Genomic DNA, 24,760 nt, shown 5'->3' with positions numbered 1-24,760 from the left:
TCAATTTCAATGGGAAGATTCAAGAAACGAACGGTTTTGTAATTAATGTCAGCTCTATAGATGGAAACCTTACTTTTACAACCATTTCCATGCAAAAAATCTTCTTCATAGCCCCACTTCCATAACATTTTATCAACAGTCGCAGCACTGAATAACTTGACAAAAACACAGTATTTTTCCTGATCGAGTTGCCAGGTATGGACGGTTTACGAATTTAGGCCAGTTACCTCTGTAATCCAATCATCTATTTCCAGGTATGTCGGCTCTGTCAAAAACAAATACCGGAGTATTCTTCCTGACGTTTTTAGCCATGGTTAATCCAGCGACGAAATTTCGGTTAAACAACTGTAATTCCAGTTATCAACAGTACGACCCGAAGGAGCGATCAGATCACAAGGAATATGAACGAACACGGAGAGTAAAGGACGGACAGCACTCGGCGAAGCCCAAGTACAGCGATGTGAACACGGAAGTGCAGCGCAGCAATAAACAACGTCCACTCGCGAGCGCGGCTGAAACGGAACTATCTGAGCCACCGAGGGAACAGAGGATAGTGCGACTGCAGGGACTTATCTCTGGCTCGCTCCTCCTGAGACCCACATTCCCAACTTACTTTCCACACACTACATTTGTAGTGCCCTTGCCCACTGTACTCATTACTCGCGGCAGTCAATCTACCGATTCCCGTAAGAGTACACTACAAATGTAGTCTGTGGACAGTAAGCTGGAAATGTGGGTCACAAAGGGAACGTGCCAGAGATACGTCCCTCCAGTCGCACAATCTTGCGTGCCCTCGGTGGCTTAGACGGATAGAGCGTCTGCCATGTAAGCAGGACATCCCGGGGTCGAGTCCCGGTCGCGGCACACTTTTTCAGCTGTTCCCGTTGATATTTATCAACGCCTGTAACGAGCTAAAAGTCTGGATTTCATTGTAATTTCATTCTTCGAGAGCTGCAAGATCATCAATGGTATCTTCGATGTTTCCTGTGAGCACTGTATTACGTTAGTGTATCTAAGTAGTATATTTATGGGCATTCTGACACATTTTTTTCACTTTGTATATTCTGGACCACATTGTTTACATTATATAACCCAGGCCATTGACCTACCGACGATGCTACAAACCCCATCCTCCTTATCAAAAAAATGGCTCTGAGCACTATGGGACTCAACTGCTGAGGTCATTAGTCCCCTAGAACTTAGAACTAGTGAAACCTAACTAACCTAAGGACATCACAAACATCCATGCCCGAGGCAGGATTCGAACCTGCGACCGTAGCGGTCTTGCGGTTCCAGACTGCAGCGCCTTTAACCGCACGGCCACTTCGGCCGGCTCCTCCTTATCAGTCACATCATTATTATAAATAGTGGTATCATCACTCTTGTCAGTGATTCCATCATCCTTATCAGTGATATCATCAAGCCATGACCAACATTTCCCTTTCCCCTTCCTACTTTTCTTTCCTCTCCAGCTAGTCACAGAGTAGTATCAAAATCAAACAGTCAATCAGAATGTAGGTTGAATAAATGAGTGAATAAATAAAACAAAATAACCAAGATGGCGGAACTAACCCAGTTGTTGTTTGTACCTCACTCCTCTCCCACTCTCTCCAATCAGTCTCAATGTGTTATTAAAGTGAGGCAGTCAGTTTCATAAAAATGGTTGCGTGTTCAAAGGCGTGCAGTAATCTTCATATTAATATATGCCAAGGAAAAGATAAGCGTTATTTCTGTGAAAGTCAAAGAAATTTTCTTACGAATACACGCGCGTGCGTTTAATCAGAATAATGATGTGTTCAGTTGCGTAATAACGGTGTCATGTTCAAATATATGCAAATAACGTTTACGCCAAAACTGTAAAAAACTGACCATATTACCGCGATATTGTAACAAATAACCCCCCTTTTTACAGCGAAATTTTAGCAATTTGCACTCCTTGTAACAAATTGTCTTGTCTTCAACATAACTGTAACATATTGCTCTCAAAACTGTGACGAACTGCATATATTACATTGAAACCGTAACAAACTGCATTCCATTTTGCAGCAAAACTGTAACAAATAGACCAATCTGGTAATAAAAGAGTAGCAAATTATCTCCCTCACACAGCTTACTCCTTATACATACATTCCCTTACAAAGTAATCCGGGAATTATGTGTTTTATCATTCTCTGCGAACCAAAGTACCAGACTGAGTGGGATAGAGAAACCGAGACGTCCAACATCAGCAACAGACTCCTTTAGTTCATTTCTCGTTCGACAAGTAGCATTCTGCAAGCGATTGCGTCATTTGGCATAAATGATGCATATCATTTCATTAGCGTTGGAATTTCTGGATTGTGCACACGCTCAGTGATTTGGTTATTGAAACGATGGAGGATTTTTGAAAACAAGTTAAGCGTGCAATTTTTATTTAAGACGATGTCTCTAGGTTTATGCCACCCTGAATCATCGACAAGTCTTTCTTCAATACACAGACGACTCTCACGTAGTAGTACGAAAATGTTTTCGCTTTGTATCACAATGGATGTGGAATCGTTGTGAAAGAAATCTGTTTGGCCTCATGGTTGACACTTATGGTAGTCGAAGCGCTTAATCGAGTTGTCAATGGGAATTTTTTTCTCTCACATACAATATGTAACTCTCCTTCTTCTTTTTCTCCTCCTCGTTCTCATCATCACTCAGCAAAAAGTCGAATGAGAGCTCACAGAGAATGATAATACTTATAGAACTGTGTATCCTAGTGACAAAAGTATTTTTTGACTGTAAGGAGTCTAGACATCTTCCATTCTATACTTCTTCTTCTTCCTCCTCTTCTTCTTCTTCTTCTTCTCCGTATTCTCTTCAGACACAACACGTTGCCTGAATATGATACCCATTTCGATTTCTTGTGTGTAATCGAACACTTATTTCTTCTCCGTCGAAATCCACAAGATTTCCGTCTTTGTCTCTAACTGATATACTTAGATCTGAAATGTATCTTACCACGACTGACATGATGTGGGGTTTCCATGATGTTATATGAAGCTGCTACGGCAGGCTAGAAATGATGTAAATGTGTTTAAGGGCAGAGTTGTGTAATATATCGCCAGAAATGTTACAGTCAGCGCATCGGGCGTTGAAGTCCTTAATATTTACTGGCTTTTCTGCTTTCTTTAAGGTACCCTTTTCAATTACTTTTTTCTCAAAATCTAAAACTTGTCGTATATTATCATTCAGCTTAAAATGAACATGCACATTACTCTACATCTTGCATCGGTCGAGAGCTTTTTGCAACTGATGTTAAGTTCGACTGTGAACTTTTTCGCATCATCTTCTTAGTCCTTCTTGATGTTTTATAACTTTATCTCCCTCAACAGGGCGGTAAAAAATCATCATTCAATACACTGAAGCGCCAAAGAAACTGGTATAAGCATGCTTATTCAAATACAGATATGTAAACAGGCAGAATACAGTGCTGCGGTCGGCAACGCGTATATAACACAACAAGTGTCCGACGCAGTTGTTAGATCGGTTACTGCTGCAAGAATGGCAGGTTATCGAGATTTAAGTGAGTTATTGTCGGCGCCAGAAGATTGACCACAGCATCTCCGAGATAGCGATGAAGTGGGGATTTTCCTATTCGACCATTCCATGAGTGTAAAGTGAATATTAGGAATCTGGTAAAACATCGGATCTCCGACATCGCTGCGGCCGGAAAAAGATCCTGCAAGAACGGGACCAACGACGGCTGAAGAGAATCGTCCAACGTGACAAAAGTGCAACCCTTCCGCAAATTACTGCAGATTTCAATGCTGGGTCATCAACAAGTGTCAGCGTGCGAAACATTCAACGAAACATCATCGATATGAGCTTTCGGAGCCGAAGGTCCACTCGTGTACCCTTGATGACTGCACAACATAAAGTTTTACGCCTCGCCTGGGCCCGTCAACACCGACATTGGACTGTTGATGACTGGAAGCATGTTGCCTTGTCGGACGAGTCTCGTTCCTAATTGTATCGAGCGGATGGGCGTGTATGGGTATGGAGACAACCTCATGTATCCATGGACCCTGCATGTCAGCAGGGGACTGTTCAAGCTGGTGGAGCCTCTGTAACGATGTGGGGTGTGTGCAGCTGGAGTGATATGGGAGCTCTGATACATCTAGATACGACTCTGACAGGTGACACGTACGTAAGCATCCTGTCTGATCATCAGCATCCATTCATGTCCATGGTGCATTCCAGCGGAGTTGGGCAGTTCCAGCAGAACAATGCGACACAGCGACACACACCACGTCGAGAATTCCTACTGAGCTGCTCCAGAAACACTCTTCTGAGTTTAAACACTTCCGCTGCCCACGAAACTCAACAGACATGAACATTATTCAGCATATCTGGGATAATTTGCAACGTGCTGTTCAGAAGAGAACTTCACCCCGTCGTACTCCTACGGATTTACGGACAGTCCTGAAGGATTCATGGTGTCAGTATCCTCCAGCACTACTTCAGACATTTGTCTAGTCCATGCCACGCCGTGTTGCAGCAGTCCTGCGTGCTCACCGGGGCCCTAGACGATATTAGGCAGGTTTACCAGTTTCTTTGGATCTTCTGTGTTACTCCCACGTTTCCTAGTAACTCTGTCCAGTATTTCCGGATCACGTATTTGATTATAAAAGTAGAAGTTTATTTTTGTCTATGTACTATTCGGTATGGAGTCTTAGGTCAGTAAGTTGAGTATGACAATTTGGTGCACGTCATTCGATAAATTTAGCGTGGGGTCAAAGACAGCAGTTATAATAGAATTTTTTTCCAGGCAGGATAAACATTATACTGGGGTCGAAGACTTCCAAAGTCATACTGTCGGTATGTGTTAAGAGACTAGCTAATTTATCTAAAGTTCAGAAACCTTAAGCCTCTCACTTTTAGTCGATTGTAATGATATCTTAAGGTGGAGTACGTGGTAAATCGCCGAAGCTATCGAAATAGGAGTAATCCGATGAATTACAAACTCGTATCACTGACGTCGATTTGCAGTATGAATTTGGAATATATGTTATGTTCGGAAATATTGACTTACTTCGAAGAAAACGATTTATTGACAAATTTCGTTCTTTAGAAACGCAGCTAGCTCTTTATTAGCTCGAAGTAATGAGTGCTATCGACAGGGGATTTCAAATTGATTCCATATTTCTTGATTTCCAGAATGCTTTTAACACCGTTTCTCACAAGAGACTTCTAATTAAACTGCGTGTCTGCGGAGTATCGTCTCATTTTTGCGTCTGGATTTATGATGTCCCGTAAGAAAGGTTACAGTTCGTAGTAATCGACAGAAAGTCATCGAGTAAAACACAAGTATGCATGGCGTTTCCCAAGGAAGTCTTATAGGCTCTCTGCTGTTCCTAATTTATATAAACGATTTAGAAGACAATCTGAACAGCCCTCTTAGATTGTTTGCACATGATGCTGTAATTTACATCTAGTTAAATCATTAGAAGATCAAAACCAATTGCAAAATTACTTAGGCACGATGTTTGCGTGATGCTAAATGTGACAGTTGACTCAATGTTTGCATGATGCTAAAAGTGACAATTAACTCGGAATAAGAGAATGTGTAAGGTCATCCTCATGAGTGCTGAAAGGAATTCTTCAAATTTTGGCTACACGACAAAATCACACAACTCTAAAGGCTGTCAATTCAACTAAATACCTAGGAATTTCAATTACGTACAACTTAAATTGGAACATCACGTAGATAATGCTGTGAGGAAGACAGAACATTTAGAAGGTACAACACGTATACTAAGGAAACTGCCTACACTACGCATGTCCATACTCCGCTAGAGTATTATTGTGTGGTATTGGATCTATACTGGATAGCTTTAACGGAGCACATCGAAAAAGTTTGGATTTCCGTAAAGGAGGGAAGAGATATGATAAGCGAGATGAGGTGGCAGTCACTAAAACAAAGGTGTTTTTCGTTGCGTCGAGATCTTTTCTATAAATTTCAGTCATCGACTTTCTCCTCTGAACGCAAAAATATTTTACTGGCGCCAACCTTCATAGAAATAAATGACAATCATGAAAAATAAAAGAAATCGGAGCTCGTACGGAAAGAATTCAGTGCTAATTTTTCCCACGCGCTGTTTGAGACAGGGGCGATAGAGAAATAGTCTGAAGGTTAATTGCAGACCAGTCATGTAGATCTAGATGTAAATGTGGCTGTAGATATAGATGTAGTACACAACATTATTTTCTTCTTATAAGATACCTAATGTCAATCAGGTTCAGTTTCTCTACGGAGGTCTAGAGTCGCGTTATCATACCTTTTAGAGGTTTTAGGTAAGTAACATCTCATTCACACACCGAGAAAATGGATAATTACCAGTTTTTTAGAATAATATTGTTAGTCAGTATTGGTAAGCGCTCTTGTTGGAAAATGCTTTAGGAGTTTATTTTTTTCATCACATCTAGGCCAAGCCCTTTTCCCCTACATGATCCTAAGTACGAACCGTTGGCTTCATGAAGTTCTATTACTTTCTATCTCAGCTAATTGTTTGGTAGCACTGTTGTTTGCATCACTAACTGCCTTAGCAGTGCCCACTGCTCCACCAGCTATCCTTCAGGCGCTAGTACAGCAACAAATATTGGAACGAGAGGTAACACTCCATCTCCATCATTCTGCAAAGGGATTCCGCTTTTGGAGCAACTCGTGAAGCAATTTTACGAGATTTTTCACGGTTGTTATGAGATAACTGACTGGATTCATAAACTTTAGACTATTTCAGATTGTTTTGAATAATCTGTTCATAACATACTTTGTATTCTTCTTATACTTCCTTTTTTTCTCAATACTCCAATTCCACCTAAAGCCTACCACATTCAGCCGACCTCATTAGGACTGCTGAAAGACAACATCTGACGGCAATTTCTCACCATACCTGCTGTTGTGCTGTACAGTGCTGCTCACAACATTGTTCCTCGACTACAGGTATTGTTGATGAATGACGGCCGACATGCTGAGCAGTTGTTATAATGAACACAGTCTTTGCTAAAAATCAATTGTTGTACTAATTATTGCTTTTGTATCGTATGAAGTGCCACATTCTGGTAATTTTGTGCAATTTTTTTTTTGTTTCAATAAAACTACATGTCATTTCAAGCATGTCTGCCCATTTTTACCTCTCTACCTATAATATTCCGTGAAGTATTGAATTTTCAAGTGTTAACAGATTTTTGGTTCTCCCTGTATATACTCATTCTTAAATCTAAGACAATTTTCATGAAGGAGAAGATCGAAACTTCCTGGCATATTAACACTGTGTGGTGCCGAACCGTGACTCGAACTCGGGACCTTTGCCTTTCGCTGCAAGTGCTCTTATCATCTTAGCTACCCAAGCACGACTCACGACCCGTCCTCACAGCTCTAATTCCGCCAGCATCTCGTCTCCTACTTTCCAGACCTCACAGAAGCACTCCTACAGACCTGCCGGGAAGTTTCACATCAGAGCACACTCTGCTACAGAGTGACAAGTTCATTCTGAAACATCCACCAGGCTGTGGCTCAGCCATGTCTCCGCCGTATTCTTTCTGCCGGAAGTGCTAGTTCTGCAAGGTCTGCAGGGGAGCTTCTGTGAAGTCTGGAAAGATATAGACGAGGTACTGGCGGAATTAGAGTGTGAGGACGAGCCGTGAGTCGTGTTTGCGTATCTCAGATGATAGAGCACTTGCCCACGGAAGGCAAAGGTTCTTAGTTCGAGTCTCAGTCCGGTACACAGTTGTAATCTGCCAGGAAGTTTCTCCGCCGCAGAGTGAAAATTTCATTCTGGAAATATCCGCAGGCTGTGGCTAAGCTATGTCTCCGTAATATCCTTTCTTTCAGGAGTGGTAGTTCTGCAATGTCTGCAGGAGAGCTTCTGTGAAGTTCGGAAGGTAGGAGACGAGATGCTACTGGAATCAGAGCTGTGAGGGAGGGTTGTGAGTCGTACTTGGGTAGCTCAGAGGGTAGAGCACTTCCCCGAGAAACGCAAAGTTCCCGAGTTCGGGTCTGGGTCCGGCACACAGTTTTAATCTGCCAGGAAGTTTCGTACGAGTGCACACTCCGCTGCAGAGTGAAAATTTCACTAACGAGAAGGTAATAATCACATTCGCTTTACCACAGTTGGAAGAACGAGATATAATGCTTGTAACTGTAACTGGAAATATACCATCATGTTTGCAAAATGGCTCTAAGCATTATGGGACTTAACATCTGACGCCATCAGTCCCCTAGACTCAGAACTACTTAAACCTAACTAATCTAAGGACATCACACACATCCATACACGAGGCAGGATTCGAACCTGCGACCGTAGCAGCAGCGCGGTTCTGGACTGAAGGGCCTAGAACCGCTCGGTCACAACGGCCGGCTCATGTACGCAATTTGATGGTTTTAACCTACTTTCATCAGTAATAAGACTGATTGGGATTTAAAGTGCATGCTTCTTGAAACACAGTTTCAAAGACACTAAGAATTCTCCAGCCTTGCAACACCTATATCTAAGAGCATTGCACAGTTTGTGGTACATCAATCCCCCGCGGTTGTCTCATAAATCTGATGATATTCGAAAAGAGTTGATGGCAGAGTAGAATGTGCATTAAGTTCTCATGTTTCCACTATGTGCGATAGCATAAGCCGTCAAAGTTCATTCTGAAAATCGTGCAGAGTGACAAAAGTTCTGGAATGAATTTGCCTAGGGAACATATTTAAGCAGTTATCATTGCAAGGGCACAGGTTAATGTAAGCGAAAGATAAGTCATTGCAAATAAGAAATGCTAGTACATTAATAACTGATGTAACCACCAGAATGTTGAATACAAGCATGTAAACGTGCATACATTATGTTGTACAGGTGCCGGATGTCAGTTTGTGGGATGGAGTTCCACGCCTGTTGCACTTGTTCCGTCAGTACAGCAACGGTCAGTGCTGTTTGCGGATGACGCTAGAGTATCCGTCTGATGACGTCCAACATGTTATCGAGTCTGGTGATCGAACAGTCCAAGGCAACAAGTCGTCACTCTGTAGAGAATGTTGAGTCATAAACGCGATATGTCGGCGAGCGTTATCCTGTTGGAAAAACCCCTGGAATGCTGTTATGAATGGCAGCACAACAGATCGAATTACCAGACCGACGTACAAACTTTAATTCATGGTGCGTGAGGTTACCACGAGAGTGCTCTTGCTGTCATACGAAATCAAAATCATACCTCTGACCATAACTACAGTTGCAGGCTAAGTGTGTCTAGTGGCCGAGCGGTTCTAGGCGCTACAGTCTGGAGCCGCGCGACCGCTGCGGTCGCAGGTTCGCATTCTGCCTCGGGCATGGATGTGTGTGATGTCGTTAGGTTGGTTAGGTTTAAGTAGTTCTAAGTTCTAGGGGACTGATGACTACAGAAGTTAAGTCCCATAGTGCTCAGAGCCATTTGAACCAACCCAGTGTGTCTAGCATGCAGACAGGTTTGTTGCTGGCCCTCAACTGGCCTCCTTCTAAGTAACATATGGCATCACTGGCACGGAGGTAGAACCAGCTTTCATCGGAAAACACAACAGACCTCCAGTCTGCATTCTAATGAGCTCTCGCTTGACACCGCTGAAGTCGCAAATGGCAGTGGTTCGGGGTCAGTTGAATGCACGCTACAGAGTGTCTGGCTCGGAGTTGTCGTTGAAGTAATCTATTCTTAACAGTTCGTTGTGTCACTGTGGTGCCAAGTGCTTATCAAATTTCTGATACAGGTGCAGTACGATGCACCAGAGACATACGTCCAACATGATGGTCTTACCTCTCGATAATGCCACGTGGTAGTCCGGAGCCCGGTCGTCTTTCGACCATATATTCTCGTGAATACCGCTGCCGACAGTCATGCACAGCGGCTGCCGAGTCTTTGTGCAGTATCGCAATACATACATCCAGAATCTCGTAGCCGTATTACACGACCTCGTTCAACCTCAGTGAGGTCTTGATAATGGCGTGTTTGTCAGCTTAAAGGCATTCTTGACTAACATCAACTCGCCATGTCCGACCTCAAAGGTAACTAACGCTCATGAATACTATATCGTGTATTTAAAGCAAACCTGATTTGCATCCTCAAAGTGGCGCTACTAGCGCCACTCTTATGTGACTGGTGAGAAATTTGAATACACATTATATTGTAGATGCAGAAACGCGACTAAAAACTTTCGTTTATATCATACTACTCCTTCGTGGTGTTGCGATTTTTCTCCATTATTATATATATGGTGGCTTTAACGCAAATAATGCATTATTTTGACTTTGGTGGCCATTCAAATTAAGGTTACTTAATTTTTTGCTGTATATCTGTGAACTTGACGCCATTTTTATACAGCTGACTGCCTTTTTTAATTCTACCCTGAGATTGGCTGGGGAGAGGGGGAGGGGCACGAGATACAAAACACGTCTGGGCTAGTTCTGCCATCCTGTATTTTTATCTCATTTTATTTCTTTATTGAAACTACATTCTGAGTGTCTGTCTGACTTTAATACTGCACTGTGACTGGCTGGAGAGAAGGGGCAAGGAGGAAGGGAGGGCACGATGGCTTCGTGACATCATTGATAAGGATGATGAAGTCACTGACAGGGATGATGAAGTCACTGACAAGCATGATGATGTCACTGACAAGGATGATGATGTCACTGATAAGGATAATCTTGTCACTGGTAAGAGTGATGATGTCCCTGTTGAGTACGTTAATGTCATTGATAAGGAGGGTGGCGCTTGTGATGTCATGGGTAGGTCAATGACTTCAGTGCATGGTATAAAAAAAGTGGTCAAGAACATACAGTGTAAACAAAGTGTCGCAGTATGCCCATAGACATACTGCCTTCTCTCCATTGGTACGATTCTACTCTGTTAGAGTGTTTATTTAGGTGAAGCGGAAGTCAGCTCATGCTGGATACCGTAACATTGTGTTTTTTGTTGACTTTTACTATCGATCACCAAGAATATTCTGTTAGTATCACCTCCTTCTCTTGTCCACTTCAAACTAAAGTGCTCATAAAACATGATTATGAGTTTATACGAGTAAAAGTCTTACATCAATAAGAAATATATTCACAGCCACAATGACAGTACCAAAAACTCTTCAGAGAACAATTTTACAGTTTAAACGCTCCTATCCAGTGTCCAGATTAGTCAAATCATTTACGATTATGGGTGCTACAAGTCGTCTAGCGCTCCAATTAGTGAAACCAGTGAAATCACTCTGTTGTCTCGTTACTGCTGTTCAGGCAAAGATAATGGAGAGGTCCTTTCTTAAGTCCCAACTACAAATTTTTCTCGAATATTGGTTCAAATGGCTCTGAGCACTATGCGACTTAACTTCTGAGGTCATCAGTCACCTAGAACGTAGAACTAATTAAACCTAACTAACCTGAGGACATCACACACATCCATGCCCGAGGCAGGATTCGAACCTGCGACCGTAGCGGTCACTCGGTTCCAGACTATAGCCCCTAGAACCGAACGGCCACTCCGGCCGGCCTCGAATATTGTTTTACCTGTAAAAGATCCTTAATACTTCAGAGCATTACTTTGTTGCCAATATTTAGGCGACATACTTTCCACGAAACCATTTTCATTTCACTCAAGTATCTCATAAAAAATGTGTCATTCGTCAGGTTATTTGCAAAAGAGATGCGAACTTTTAATTTTGGTAGTCTAAAAAATTGGTAGACAACGATTGTCAAAACTGTTAAATGTCATAATCCTAGCTCGTAATTATGGGTGTGTTGGACGCTATCGAAACAGATTGCAAACAGTTTTCGAGCTATACTGCACAACGAAAGTTTTCTTCATATAACTGCTTGTTATGACTTTAATGTTACATAGTTGTTGATAGTGAGGAACAAGATGATATTCCCATATTTTTCATTTCGTTATAGCCAGGATAAAATCCTATGTCATCGGATCACCTCATGTTTCAGTTGCTCGTATTTACTACGAGAATTTCTTAGAAACACTCGGTAGGAAATTATTTATTAAGACACGTAAGCCCTTCAAATCTATGTTTTACGCCAGTTCATTACAGACTGCACATCATGTTAACTAATAATAACGTGTATAAGCTTTAACTACTCATCGAATTCCCTAATCGACTTTCGACCACTTTCTAAGTTCATTTTACTAACGTGGTACTACAAATTAAATTCCTGTAACCATATTTGTTTCTGTACCTGAAGACATAGTGAAAATACAGCTAAGGACAATGTCTGCTACCAGTAGTAGCCTACCATAGACTGGAAATGGTAGGTGAAATATTCGCATTTCGAAGGAAGCATTTGCCGTATGCGGCGCTTTTGATACTGTTTGCATTTATCGTCACAGAACATATCGCTAATGAGCTGGCTCAAATAGGGCCTGAATAAATGAGCCGAGCTGAAACATTTCATGAGTACATCGCCTTTCAGGTTATTCTCCATCTTTACCTCTCTCTTCTGCTCTCGTCTCGTCTCTTCTCGCCCTTCTGATGCTCGTAGGTGTGAAAAAGAGAGGGTAGTAAATAAAAAGAGAGGCTCGAGCACGCAAATCTGTGCGTGGATTGCGTACACAGCAGTCGAGATTACGCGTGTGAGGTGTAGGGCTTACGCAGGTAGTCTGCAACGGAACAACGGGCTTACACGAACAGGAATTTCCGGCAGAAATTAGTTAATTAGGTGCCTCGAGTTTCAGTTTTCGCAATTCAAAAATAAGGCAAAGAGGTAAATAAATCTTCTTAAAATAAAGATGAACAGTGACTCTCAAATATCCCTTAATTTTGTCGAGAGTGAAAATTAATTGGAATGTGTTGATTACTTACACTCCATCGTAAATTCACTCATGTTCAGAAAAAAAACAGAACACGTTGAACGACTAAAGACAGGGAGTTCATATTCACAGGGCATGTACATTAGTGTATTCTGCAGAAATGATAGGAGTTTCAGTCATCTCGGTTCAGCATGTGCCCTGTCGCCTAGTAGGTACAGGGTGGTGGTGGTTAGTGTTTAACGTCCCGTCGACAACGAGGTCATTAGAGACGGAGCGCAAGCTCGGGTTAGGGAAGGATTGGGAAGGAAATCGGCCGTGCCCTTTCAAAGGAACCATCCCGGCATTTGCCTGAAACGATTTAGGGAAATCACGGAAAACCTAAATCAGGATGGCCGGAGACGGGATTGAACCGTCGTCCTCCCGAATGCGAGTCCAGTGTGCTAACCACTGCGCCACCCCGCTCGGTTAGGTACAGGGTCCGCCATGGGCAATGACAACTTGTTCCATGCGTGATGGCATCGACGTGTATAAAGCGCCAATGGCGTCCAGTGGTATATCCATCCATGTTGGATTCACCTGGTTCCAAAGCTCATCTGTGGTGGTTGGCATAGGGTTACAGCGCTACACCCGTCATTTCATCATATCCCACACATTTTCGATTGACGCTAATTCTGGTGATCTGGCGGGCCAAGGCGAAAGGTTGACGTCCTGTAACACCAAGAAGGTACGTGTTCGTACAGCAACATATAGTCGTGCATTGTCTTGCTGAAAAATGGTGTCTGGGGTGTTGTGCAGAAAGGGTATGACTGTGAGTATCAGGATGTCATTCACGTAGGTCATATTGGTCACAGTCCCCTGGACACACACCAACTGCGGTTTGTGATTATACCCAATAGCACCTCACATCATAAAGTCTTGTATGTCTTGTGCGAATGCAGGCACTGTGATGCCGCTCCCTCTTATCTGTGGCGGACCAAAATGCGGCCATCATTTTCAAGCAAACAGAACCGGGATTAGTTCTGAAACACTATCTAATGCTTTTCATGTCCACAGTGACTTCGTTCCATACACCACTGTCGTGTAGCATGTTTCTGCACTTCGTCAAAGGTAGGCGGAGATGTGGACGACGTGCATGTAACCCATCCCGTAATAAACGGCGACGGACTGTCACACCTGATAGTGTACGATGTGTTACATTGTTTCACTGTTGCATCAGAGCCGAGGAAGACACAGATTTGTCCTGCAATACCATTCGGTAGAGGTGTCGATCTTCTTGGGGTATGGTCTGGATGGTGCGACTTGAACCATCTCGATGTGCTCTACGGCATCCGTGAACCATTCTGCTCACACCCGTTGCACTGCCGAAGCACTTCGTCCCACACGAGCAGCAGTTTCCCGGATGAATGAATCAGATTCTCCCATGCCAATAATGTGTGCACTTTCAAATTCACTAATTTGACGATGCGGTTTGCGCATACGTCTTCGAGGCACCCTGCACGCCTGCTCTAGTTACACTGATCCATTACCCTCGGTTTATAGCGACATTGAAAGCTGCAGGCACTTTTTACCGGTAGTTGGTGTTGCGCTGCCATACCGATGTTGACCATGAACACGCTGACTGACATGGTTCAAAGGCAGCTCATTTCTGCAAGAACATACTAACGTGCATATCCTGTGAATATGGACGTCCTATCTCAAGTAGTTCAAGATGTTCTGTCTTTTCTGAACATGAGTGAAAACTGGACGCCAGAAAATGATAAAAAATTGCTCTCGATTTTCTTCGCGAGTTTTTGTATTGGCAACCAATTTTGTGCCTTCTATTTCTTTAGATGAGACTATATACACACATCAAAAATAGTTTGGCATCACCCCGGTTCCCAGAACTCATGAAGACAGACGTTGACTGTGGATATTGTATCACAGACACAGTCCCTTTTACTGTTGAGAGATGTCACTAAACCCGCCCAAAGATGTAAACAACCATGCACGAGCAGCGCCTATTAGACGGAGAGGATCCGACAGCCGATCAATTCCAGTCATTCCACCAGGAAGGAGGTACACGGCTCGTGTTGTCTGTAGTTCAACCATCCCTAGACGGCCAATACTACTGTTCGATCGCGTCTGCATTGGTACTTTGTGCCATGAAGGGCTCTCAACAAGGGAAGTATCGGAGTGAATCAAAGTGATGTTGTTCGGACATGGAGGAGATACAGAGTGACAGGAACTGTCGATGACATGCCTCGCTCAGGCCGCCCAATGGCTACTACTGCAGTGGACGACTGCTACCTACGGATTATGGCTGGGAGGAACCCTGACAGCAACGCCACCATGTTGAATAATGCTTTTCGTGCAGCCACAGGACGTCGTGTTACGACTCAAACTGTGCGCAATGCCGAATGGACTGCTCAGGATTGACATCACGTTCTCTTCACCTATGTGTCGCATATGCCTACAGAGAGACAATCGTCGGAGACGTGTTTGGAGGCAACCTGGTCAGACTGAACGCCTTAGACACACTGTCCAACGAGTGCAGCAAGGTGGAGGTTCCCTGCTGTTTTGGGGTGTTGTTATGTGGGGCCGGCGTACGCCGCTGGTGGTCATGGAAGGCGCCGTAACAGCAGAACGATACGTGCATGCCATCCCCAGATCGATAGTGCAACCATATCGGCAGCGTATTGGCGAGGCATTCGTCTTCATGGACGACAATTCGCACCTCCATCGTGCACATTTTGTGAATGACTTCCTTCAGGATAACGACATCGCTCGACTAGATTGGCAAGCATGTTCTCCAGACTTGCCTGGGATAGATTGAAAAGGGCTGTTCATGGACTACGTGACCCACCAACCACTCTGAGGGATCTACGCCGAATCGCCGTTGAGAAGTGGGACAATCTGGATCAACAGAGCCTTGGTGAACTTGTGGATAGTATGCCACGACGAATACAGGCATGCATCAATGCAAGAGGACGTGGTACTGGGTATTAGAGGTACCGGTGTGTAAAGCAATCTGGACCACCACCTCTTAAGGTCTCGGTGTATGGTGGTACAACATGCAATGTGTGGTTTTAATGAGCAATAAAAAGGGCGGAAGTGATGTTTATGTTGATCTCTGTTCCAATTTTCTGTGCAGGTTCCGGAACTCTCGGAGCCGAGGTGATGCAAAACTATTTTGATGTGTGTATTTACTATTTGGCAACGGCCTTGCCACAGTGGATACACCGGTTCCCGTCAGATCACCGACGTTAAGCGCTGTCGGGCGTGGCCGGAACTTGGATGGGTGACCGTCCAGGCCGCCATGCGCTGTTGACATTTATCGGGGTGCACTCAGCCCCGTGATGCCAACTGAGGAGCTACTCGACCGAATAGTAGCGGCTCCGGTCATAACGACCGGGAGTGCGGTGAGCTGACCACACGCCCCTCGTATCCGCATCCTCAGATGAGAATGACACGGCGGTCGGATGGTCCCGATGGGCCACTTGTGGCCTGAAGACGGAGTGCTTTTTTATTTACTATTTAATGCTTCTTAATGATTGTCTTTGAAAACAACAGTGGAATAACGTAGGCAGCTGAGAACCTGACTGTAACCCAACAAACAACGTGGGAAAATCTGTTTTTATTTTTACTTTTTTATTTTTATTTATTTTTATTTTTTTGTAAAAACATAAAATGTTTCTTTATATACTTGTGCGAAGACTCTATACCATGACCTATATAGTATGGAGAACACTGAATGATATCCCACCACATCCTTGTTTTAACGAAGTCCCTGTTCCTTCATTGTGCCATCTAGCTTTGTACAAAAGTGTATGTGACTCAAATGAACTTCGTATCCCAGCTTAGATCCACGAGAATGCAGAAACGATTAGGATTACAGAACTGTACACGATCTATGACTTCGAGAGTTCATTACGATGTGGATCATCACGAGCTGCAATCAGACCCTATTAACCATGGAGTCACAGATAGTCTGGAAAATTCCTGGGGCTTCTATTTCTGTCTATACAGCATCAACAGCGGTTGCTAGTGGATCGTAACGGACAAGCTGCAAACCGACTGTGACTGGAAAAAAGCACAGGTCATTCCCGTTTTCAAGAATGGTCGTCGAACACACACAAAGCTATAGGTCTATATCTCTGACGTCCGTCAGTTCTAGAATTTTGGAACATTCTTTATCCTCTCGTATTATGACAATTCTGGGCTACGAAAACAATGGTCTCGAGAAACCCAGCACGCTCTGTTTGCCTACGAGACCCAGAAAGCAGTAGGTACAGGCACCCAAGTGGAAGCTGTGTTCCTTGACTTCCGGGAAGCATTCAATACATTTCAATACGAGCATACGCAATATCAGACCTGCTGTGTGACTGAACTGAAGAGTTTCTAGTAAACAGAATGCAGCATGTGATTCTGAACCGAGAGAAGTCCCCAGACATGTAAGGAACCTTGGGTGTGACTCAGGGGAGTATTATAGGAGCATTACTTTTCACTATATATATATATATATATATATATATATATATATATATATATATATATAATGACCTAGTAGATAACGTCGGAAGTTCCGTGAGGCTTTTCGCGGATTATGCTGTTGTACACAGAGAAGTCGCGGCGCTAGAAAACTATAGCGAAATGCAGAAAGACCTGCAGATGGTCGATGCATGGGGCGGAGTGGCAGTTGACCCTCATCATAAACAATTGTAACATATTGCGAATACAAAGATAGAAAGACCACTTGTTATATGATTAAAACATTTCAGGACAATCACTGAAAGCAGTTACTTCCATAAAATATCTAGGAGTATGCGTGTGGAAGTTCAAAATGGTTCAAATGGCTCTGAGCACTATGGGACTCAACTGCTGAGGTCATTAGTCCCCTAGAACTTAGAACTAGTTAAACCTAACTGACCTAAGGACATCACAAACATCCATGCCCGAGGCAGGATTCGAACCTGCGACCGTAGTGGTCTTGCGGTTCCAGACTGAAGCGCCTTTAACCGCACGGCCACTTCGGCCGGCTATGCGTGTGGAGGAATCTGAATTGGAACGACCACATAAAAGCCAGTAAGGCTGATGCTAAAATGAGATTCATTGGAGGAATACTCGGGAAATGTAATTCATCAACATAGGAAGTGGCTTACAAAACACTCATTCGACCGATACTTGAATATTGCTCATCAGAATGAGACCCGTGCCAGATAGGCCTGACAGAGGAAATAGAGAAGATCGAAAGAAGAGGAGCACGTTTCGTTGCAGATTAATTTAGGAGGCACGAAAGCGTTACAGAGATGATCAACCAATTCAAATAGCAGACACTGCAAAAGAGGCGTTCTGCATCACAGAGTGGTTTATTGTTAAAGTTCCGAGGTCGTACGTTACTAGACGAGTTAACAGAGATATTGCTTCCTCCTACATATATCTTGCGGAGGGGCCATGAAGATAAAATTAGAGATACCAGGTCACGTAGAGGCTTACCGGCAAGCGTTATTGCCACGAACTCTTCGCGACTGGAAAAGGAGAGGGAGTGAAGTGACAGTGGTACATACAGTACCCTCCGCCACACCCCATAAGGTGAATTGCGGAGTATAGATATAGATGTAAATGTACCGCATGCATTAGATTAGTGACGTTGAGATGTGGGACTTAGGGCAGGCAGGAAAAGGTGTGGTCGGGGCCTAATCAGTTACCGTTGGTTGCACAATAAACACGTACACTTTACTTAAGGAATTAATTTTGAAAAAAGAATAATTTTGAAAAAAGTTGACGGTAACACAAGATACACTGACGGCTGAAGGCCTTATTACGAAAGAATTCAAAATTATTTGTCGGCTGAAGGCCACAAGCAATACTTCAGAACAATTAACGGCTGAAGGCCTGAATTACAAATGAGGATGACAATTACACGTTGAAAATACCAAGATAATTTTTAAAACAATCATTAAAAAAATGGTTGTAACGCAAGCTACACTGGTGGCTGAAGGCCGTATTAAGAAAGAATTCAAATTGTTTGTCGGATGGAGGCCACGAGCAATAGGAATAATTTAAACAAAATCTTATTTCTAAACAATTGACACAATCAAACCAAAGGGCGTGATCCACAGACAGTGCTCCAAGGATAGACCTGAGAAAAGTCCCTACAGCTGCCTAAGCGGTGCCGGCCGGAGTGGCCGAGCGGTTCTAGGCGCTTCAGTCTGGAACCGCGCGACCGCTACGGTCGCAGGTTCGAATCCTGCCTTGGGCATGGATGTGTGTGATGTCCTTAGTTTAGTTAGGTTTAAGTAGTTCTAAGTTCTAGGGGACTGATGACCTCAGATGTTAAGTCTCATAGTGGTTCAAATGGTTCAAATGGCTCTGAGCACTATGGGACTCAACTGCTGAGGTCATTAGTCCCCTAGAACTTAGAACTAGTTAAACCTAACTAACCTAAGGACATCACAAACAACCATGCCCGAGGCAGGATTCGAACGTGCGACCGTAGCGGTCTTGCGGTTCCAGACTGCAGCGCCTTTAACCGCACGGCCACTTCGGCCGGCAGTCTCATAGTGCTCAGAGGCATTTGAACCATTTTCCTAAGTGGTGAGACAGGCAGCCAAGAGTTATGCTCACTTAACGGATGGCAACTCAAATTAGGAACGGCTTAAACGCGAACCAACACACTCGCAAAATCCACCTAAGATGCGATAACCAAAACCACGGTAGAATAACATTAGCATCGTCAAATGACAAGCATTTAGGTACTCAGGTTGGCTCCATCAACAGGGTTAAGACCACTGAGACAACCGACCGAACGACCAACCATCAGTCGTTGCCAATCAAGTCACGCAAGTGAAACGTCGGAGTACAAAACTGCCAACTGACAGCTTGATGGCATGAGGTCACTTCGACGGACGGACACACACACAATGGTGGAAATATCGCTACTCGGATTTAACGATCCATTCAAACTGATCTAGGTGAATCCGATCCCCGATGTGGTCGCCCTCCATGGCGACCACATCCTTCGATCGAGCAGTGCACGTGTGTCGGCAGCGGTGGTGCCGAGTAGCGGTGTTGTGCAGACCTCACTTCCGCCCGTCCTAACCAACTGCTTAATCCAGTTCGCAGACAGCTCATTCAAACCACACAAGATATGCACGGATACCCGAAAACAATTCTACAAACAACTCAGACAATATTAAAACCAGTCACTGTGGAGCAACAGGTCGAATTACAAGTAGACACAAACACAGAAGAGGTCGGAAAATCAAATACACGTCGTCCGCTGAGACGACTGACCGAGCGACCAACCAACGGTCGTTCCCGCTCAAGTCAGGCACTGAAGGATCCCAGCATAAATCGTCGACTGACAACTTATTGCAATGAGGTCACTTCGACGGACGGAGACACACACACACACACACACACACACACACACACACACACACACACACACACACACACACACACCAGTGAAGGTTGCATTACTGGAATATAACGATCAATTCAGCTTAAACTCGCTGAACCCGATCCTTGACGTGGTCGTGCACTCTCACGACCACGTCCTTCCGTCGGGCAGTGCATGTATGGCGCCAGCGGTCTGGCGAGTACTGGCTGTGCAGACTTCACTGCTGCTCCGTCCCCCCAACTGAGCTCCGACACACGACGAGCAGGAAATACTTGAGGTCGCTCCAAAGATAGTACCACAGTACTCGCTATCGATAAACGCCGCTGCTGCCACTCACGGACAGACAAAGCAAGCAAACGTAGTGGCACCAGTGAGCACACTAAGAAAACGAGAGGTCACAATCCGAATACACGACGTCAACCTGTCAACGGGACAAACGCGAGCCGGAGCACGGCTCAGGCGTGTTAGAAATGCGTACTGGATAACAGCTGTACATGTAGTTCTTCGAAGAAAATTTGCACATTTCTCGCTAATGTAGCTGCGCATAGTACTGCGGAAACGCAGAATAAGGCAGCGCTCAGTGCATGGATGAGACGATTGCATTTTTTATCCAATAGCGTCCTAAACCGTCATTCCTCTTACTTGTAGCTCAACAGTGCAAGGTATCAGGCTGTGTTCATTATGACAGCGTCTAATACGTATTAGATTATCACACACAAAAGGTAAGTACGGCTTGCGCGAAAAAACTCCATTTCGGCAATCATCACGTCACTGACAGCTTTCACGTCCTTGCAGAATACGCCATTTGTGATTCCTTGGCTGTGAAAGCCGAAACAATGGTTTGCCTGGCACAAATCCAGTCCAAAACTGAAGACATCGAACCGTGTGCTTAGGTAGGAACAAATGTTAACAGCGCTCTTGACTCAGATCATCAATGTAGACAAATCTGTACAATTTGTTACTGCCATGTGAACAAGATGGTGGCCATCCCATATTATGGCACGTTGCGTGTTTTAGAATTCTTTTGTCACTATAATTTCCATTCACTTGCTCAATAGAAACGTCACTATCGAGGAACCATTTTCTGCACGAGCCGCAATCTCACAATGTAGCAAATAATTTTCCCAGATCCGAGCATTTTGATCAATTATATACACACCGCTATCCATTGAAATTGCAACACTATGAATGCAACACGCAACAGACGTCAGAATGGCATGAAGTGTACTACATGCTTCGTTATGCAAATTAACCTTTCAGTGCATCCACACAGCATAGCTACGTGTACCGTTATCTATGTTATGTATATAGAGCAACAGTTGTCTGCAGATTACTCACTCAGAAATCGCACATGAATGTTGTCTGTTTGTAAGAAGATCGTGTTCTGCCTCGTGTAAGATGGAAAAACGTCTGCCTTACGGGCCGGAATTCGACAGAGAACGATCTATCGAAATTGCGGTTATTGTTCTGCAATATTTGTGCTTTCGTTGGTCGATATCCCACGACTGTCATGCGAATGTGGAATCGATGCTTTTACGAGGGCCATACTCCACGTCATACAATATCTCAACATTCCCACGCGACTAGCGCCTGAGCGGACGTACATAGAAGTGACTAAAGTCATGTGATAGCGATATGCACGTATACAGATGTCAGTAGTATGGTTCAAATGGCTCTGAGCACTATGGGACTCAACTGCTGTGGTCATAAGTCCCCTAGGACTTAGAACTACTTAAACCTAACTAACCTAAGGACAGCACACAATACCCAGCCATCACGAAGCAGCCAGATCGGATGGACCTTAGACGAAACCAGTAGCATAGTCAGATGAGTCCCGATTTCAGTTGGTAAGAGCTGATGGTAGGGTTCAAGTGTGGCGCAGAGCCCACGAAGCCATAGACCCAAGTTGTCAACAAGGCACTGTGCAAAGCTTGTGGTGGTTCCATAAATGGTGTGGACTGTGTTTACATGTAATGGACTCGGTCCTCTGGTGCAAGTGAACCGTTCATTGACTGAAAAATAGTTATGCTCATCTACTTGGAGACCTTTTGCAGCCATTCGTCGACTTCATGGTCCCACCAACGATGAAATTTTTATGGATAACAATGCGCCATGTCACCTGGCCACAATTGATCATGATTGTTTCCAAGAACATTCTGGATAATTCGAGCGAATGATTTGGCCACCCAGATTGCCCGACATCAGCCCCATCGAACGTTTATGGCACATAATCGAGAGGTCAGTTCGCGCACAAAATCGTGCACCGGCAACACTTTCACAGTTGTGGACGGCTATAGAGGCAGTGTGGTTCAGTATTTCTACAGGGGACTTCCAACGACTTGTTGAGCACATGTCACGAAAAATTGCTGCTCTTTGCCGGGCAAAAGGAGGTCTGACAATATTAGGAGGAGTCCCATGACTTTTGTCACCTAGTGTATTGTTTGAACGAGCGCGTAGAGTCGTACAATAGTCTCACGTACGTTCAATTGCGAAATGAATTTGTTTAGACAGTTCGATGACGTCTGGATTATCACGGACTATCAGCTCCGCAACCCTTATTGCGGCTTCCCTTTACGTAGAAGTGGAGGGTGGTAAGCCGACAGTGCTGAGTCTAACGACGACGTGAGCACAAGGGTGGCACCATGTGATTTTTCAAACGTGTACCGGGTTTGTGCACAGCATCAAGACAGACGAACACATGTGTGGTGACTCCAAGGACAACCATCGTTGACAGACTGAATTCTTCATATGAGCCCTATCTCATAGATATAGATATATCATAGATATAGATCTTCCAGAATGTAATTTGCGAAAACATCGCGAAAAACTAAATTACATTCTAGAAGATAGATTAACTCCCAACAAAAAACTTTCACATCAACATCCTTTGGTTACAGATTGCAAGCTACCTGTAGTTCAAATGGTTCAAATGGCTCTGAGCACTATGCGACTCAACTTCTGAGGTCATCAGTCGCCTAGAACTTAGAACTAATTAAACCTAACTAACCTAAGGACATCACACACATCCATGCCCGAGGCAGGATTCGAACCTGCGACCGCAGCGGTCACGCGGTTCCGGACTGAAGCGCCTTTAACCGCACGGCCACACCGGCCGGCTACCTGTAGTAATTAAAACAAAAGTGATCCAGAAAATTCATGCACATCCAATGTAAAGGTATTTACAAAAAGAAATGATCTGTCGTTTGAACTAAAAATGCAAATAATTTTATAATCATTTTAAAAAATGTTTACATTACAGAATAAATAAAAACTAAAACCCATAGATGATGGCACAGTGATGCCGAAACATGTTTGGATACTGAGAAAAACGGTGTTTTGCATAACTGGCGGACCTCACATCCAAAACAATTTTAACTACAAGCACGGCCAATACAAGGGGCTGCAAATCAAAAAAATAGTGATTTATTTTTCACGGTTGACAAAGAACAAAAATGTATATATAAACAATCCATTTATATGTCAAAACAGTTAGTGGTGCTGAATTTGTTACAACAAATACGCTCATGCTGTAGCTAAAACAGAATTCTGACTCTCAGTACCCGAGGTCAGGGAAGGTGTACATTTAACGCTGACAGCGATGCGTCGGCACGGGAAGAATAACACTGCCATCTCTTCTTGGAAACAAATTTTACATAGGCGAGCGTTGTCAAAAGTCGTCGCACTCGCTTGGTGTTCAGATGAAGAAACACTTGATGCTTTCGGGTTAAAAATTGTTACAGATTTCTGAAGATTTCGATGAAGCTCCATATTAGCTGAATCATTTGCTGCAATTATCACGTCTCTGTGCTGATAAGCAGTATCTACCAAATCGTTACCTTTCACAAGAAACACAAACACTTGGGAAACCACAGTGCGTGTTCAACCCATGGATGGCCCGATCTTTCCCAACATTTCAAGTTTCCATTGCAACAGAAACACACGGTTTGATCTTTGTTATCAGTATAATGGAATCCGTCTTCACAGAGTTTGTCTGGACGCTGCCTAATAGCTAATGACGAATCTCTATAAGACACTAGTATTGCCTCTTATGTCGTGTATTGAAGGTGAGCTAGCCTTATGTTTGACACATGATGCGTTTGAACTGCACGATTGTGTTAGTTCAGGCGATGCATGCACTCTTATTTCTGTTCTAGGTGTGGATATCTCCCACATCATGTGTTGAAGTGTTGAACTGCACTATGGGAGGATGAAAACAGCATTCTGTATTCAGGTACACGTAAGAATTTCCCAATACTCAGCGAAATAAAACATGCTTGGAGACTGCGTCAATGGGCAGACGTTGGCAAGTCTTAACATGATGTTGTCTAAACAATTTTAGTCTTCTTCCTACAAGTAAAAGCAAGTTGAGACTTATCAAGTCAATAATTGGAGGGAAATTTACCTGTCCAGTCACATTAATCTGAGCACTTGTCAGAAGCCTGAATGACCACCTTTTGCAGCGCGAACCGCTGCGAGACATGCAGCAAGAGCCAATGAGGGGCTGGAAGGTACCGACAGGGATGTCGACTTGAGTGCCGTGGCCGGCTGCGCTAGGATTCTCTGTTGAGAATTCTTGGTGCATGCAGTCGGATCGAAATG

At 43.8% G+C, this 24,760-nt stretch overlaps 1 protein-coding gene and 1 pseudogene across 2 annotated transcripts in view; both read left to right on the top strand.

Moving 5' to 3' along the window:
• Positions 1-24,760, top strand: part of LOC124555244 (tolloid-like protein 1) — a 584,842-nt gene that overhangs the window by 280,127 nt on the left and 279,955 nt on the right. The gene's annotated exons all lie outside the window — the stretch shown is intronic.
• Positions 15,972-16,089, top strand: LOC124557257 (annotated as a pseudogene).

This window comes from Schistocerca americana, chromosome X (genome assembly GCF_021461395.2).
Source record: "Schistocerca americana isolate TAMUIC-IGC-003095 chromosome X, iqSchAmer2.1, whole genome shotgun sequence".
In the NCBI taxonomy this organism is placed as follows: Eukaryota; Metazoa; Arthropoda; class Insecta; order Orthoptera; family Acrididae; genus Schistocerca; species Schistocerca americana.
Note: the sequence above shows the minus strand (reverse complement) of the source record. Positions and strands in the feature narration are given on the sequence as shown.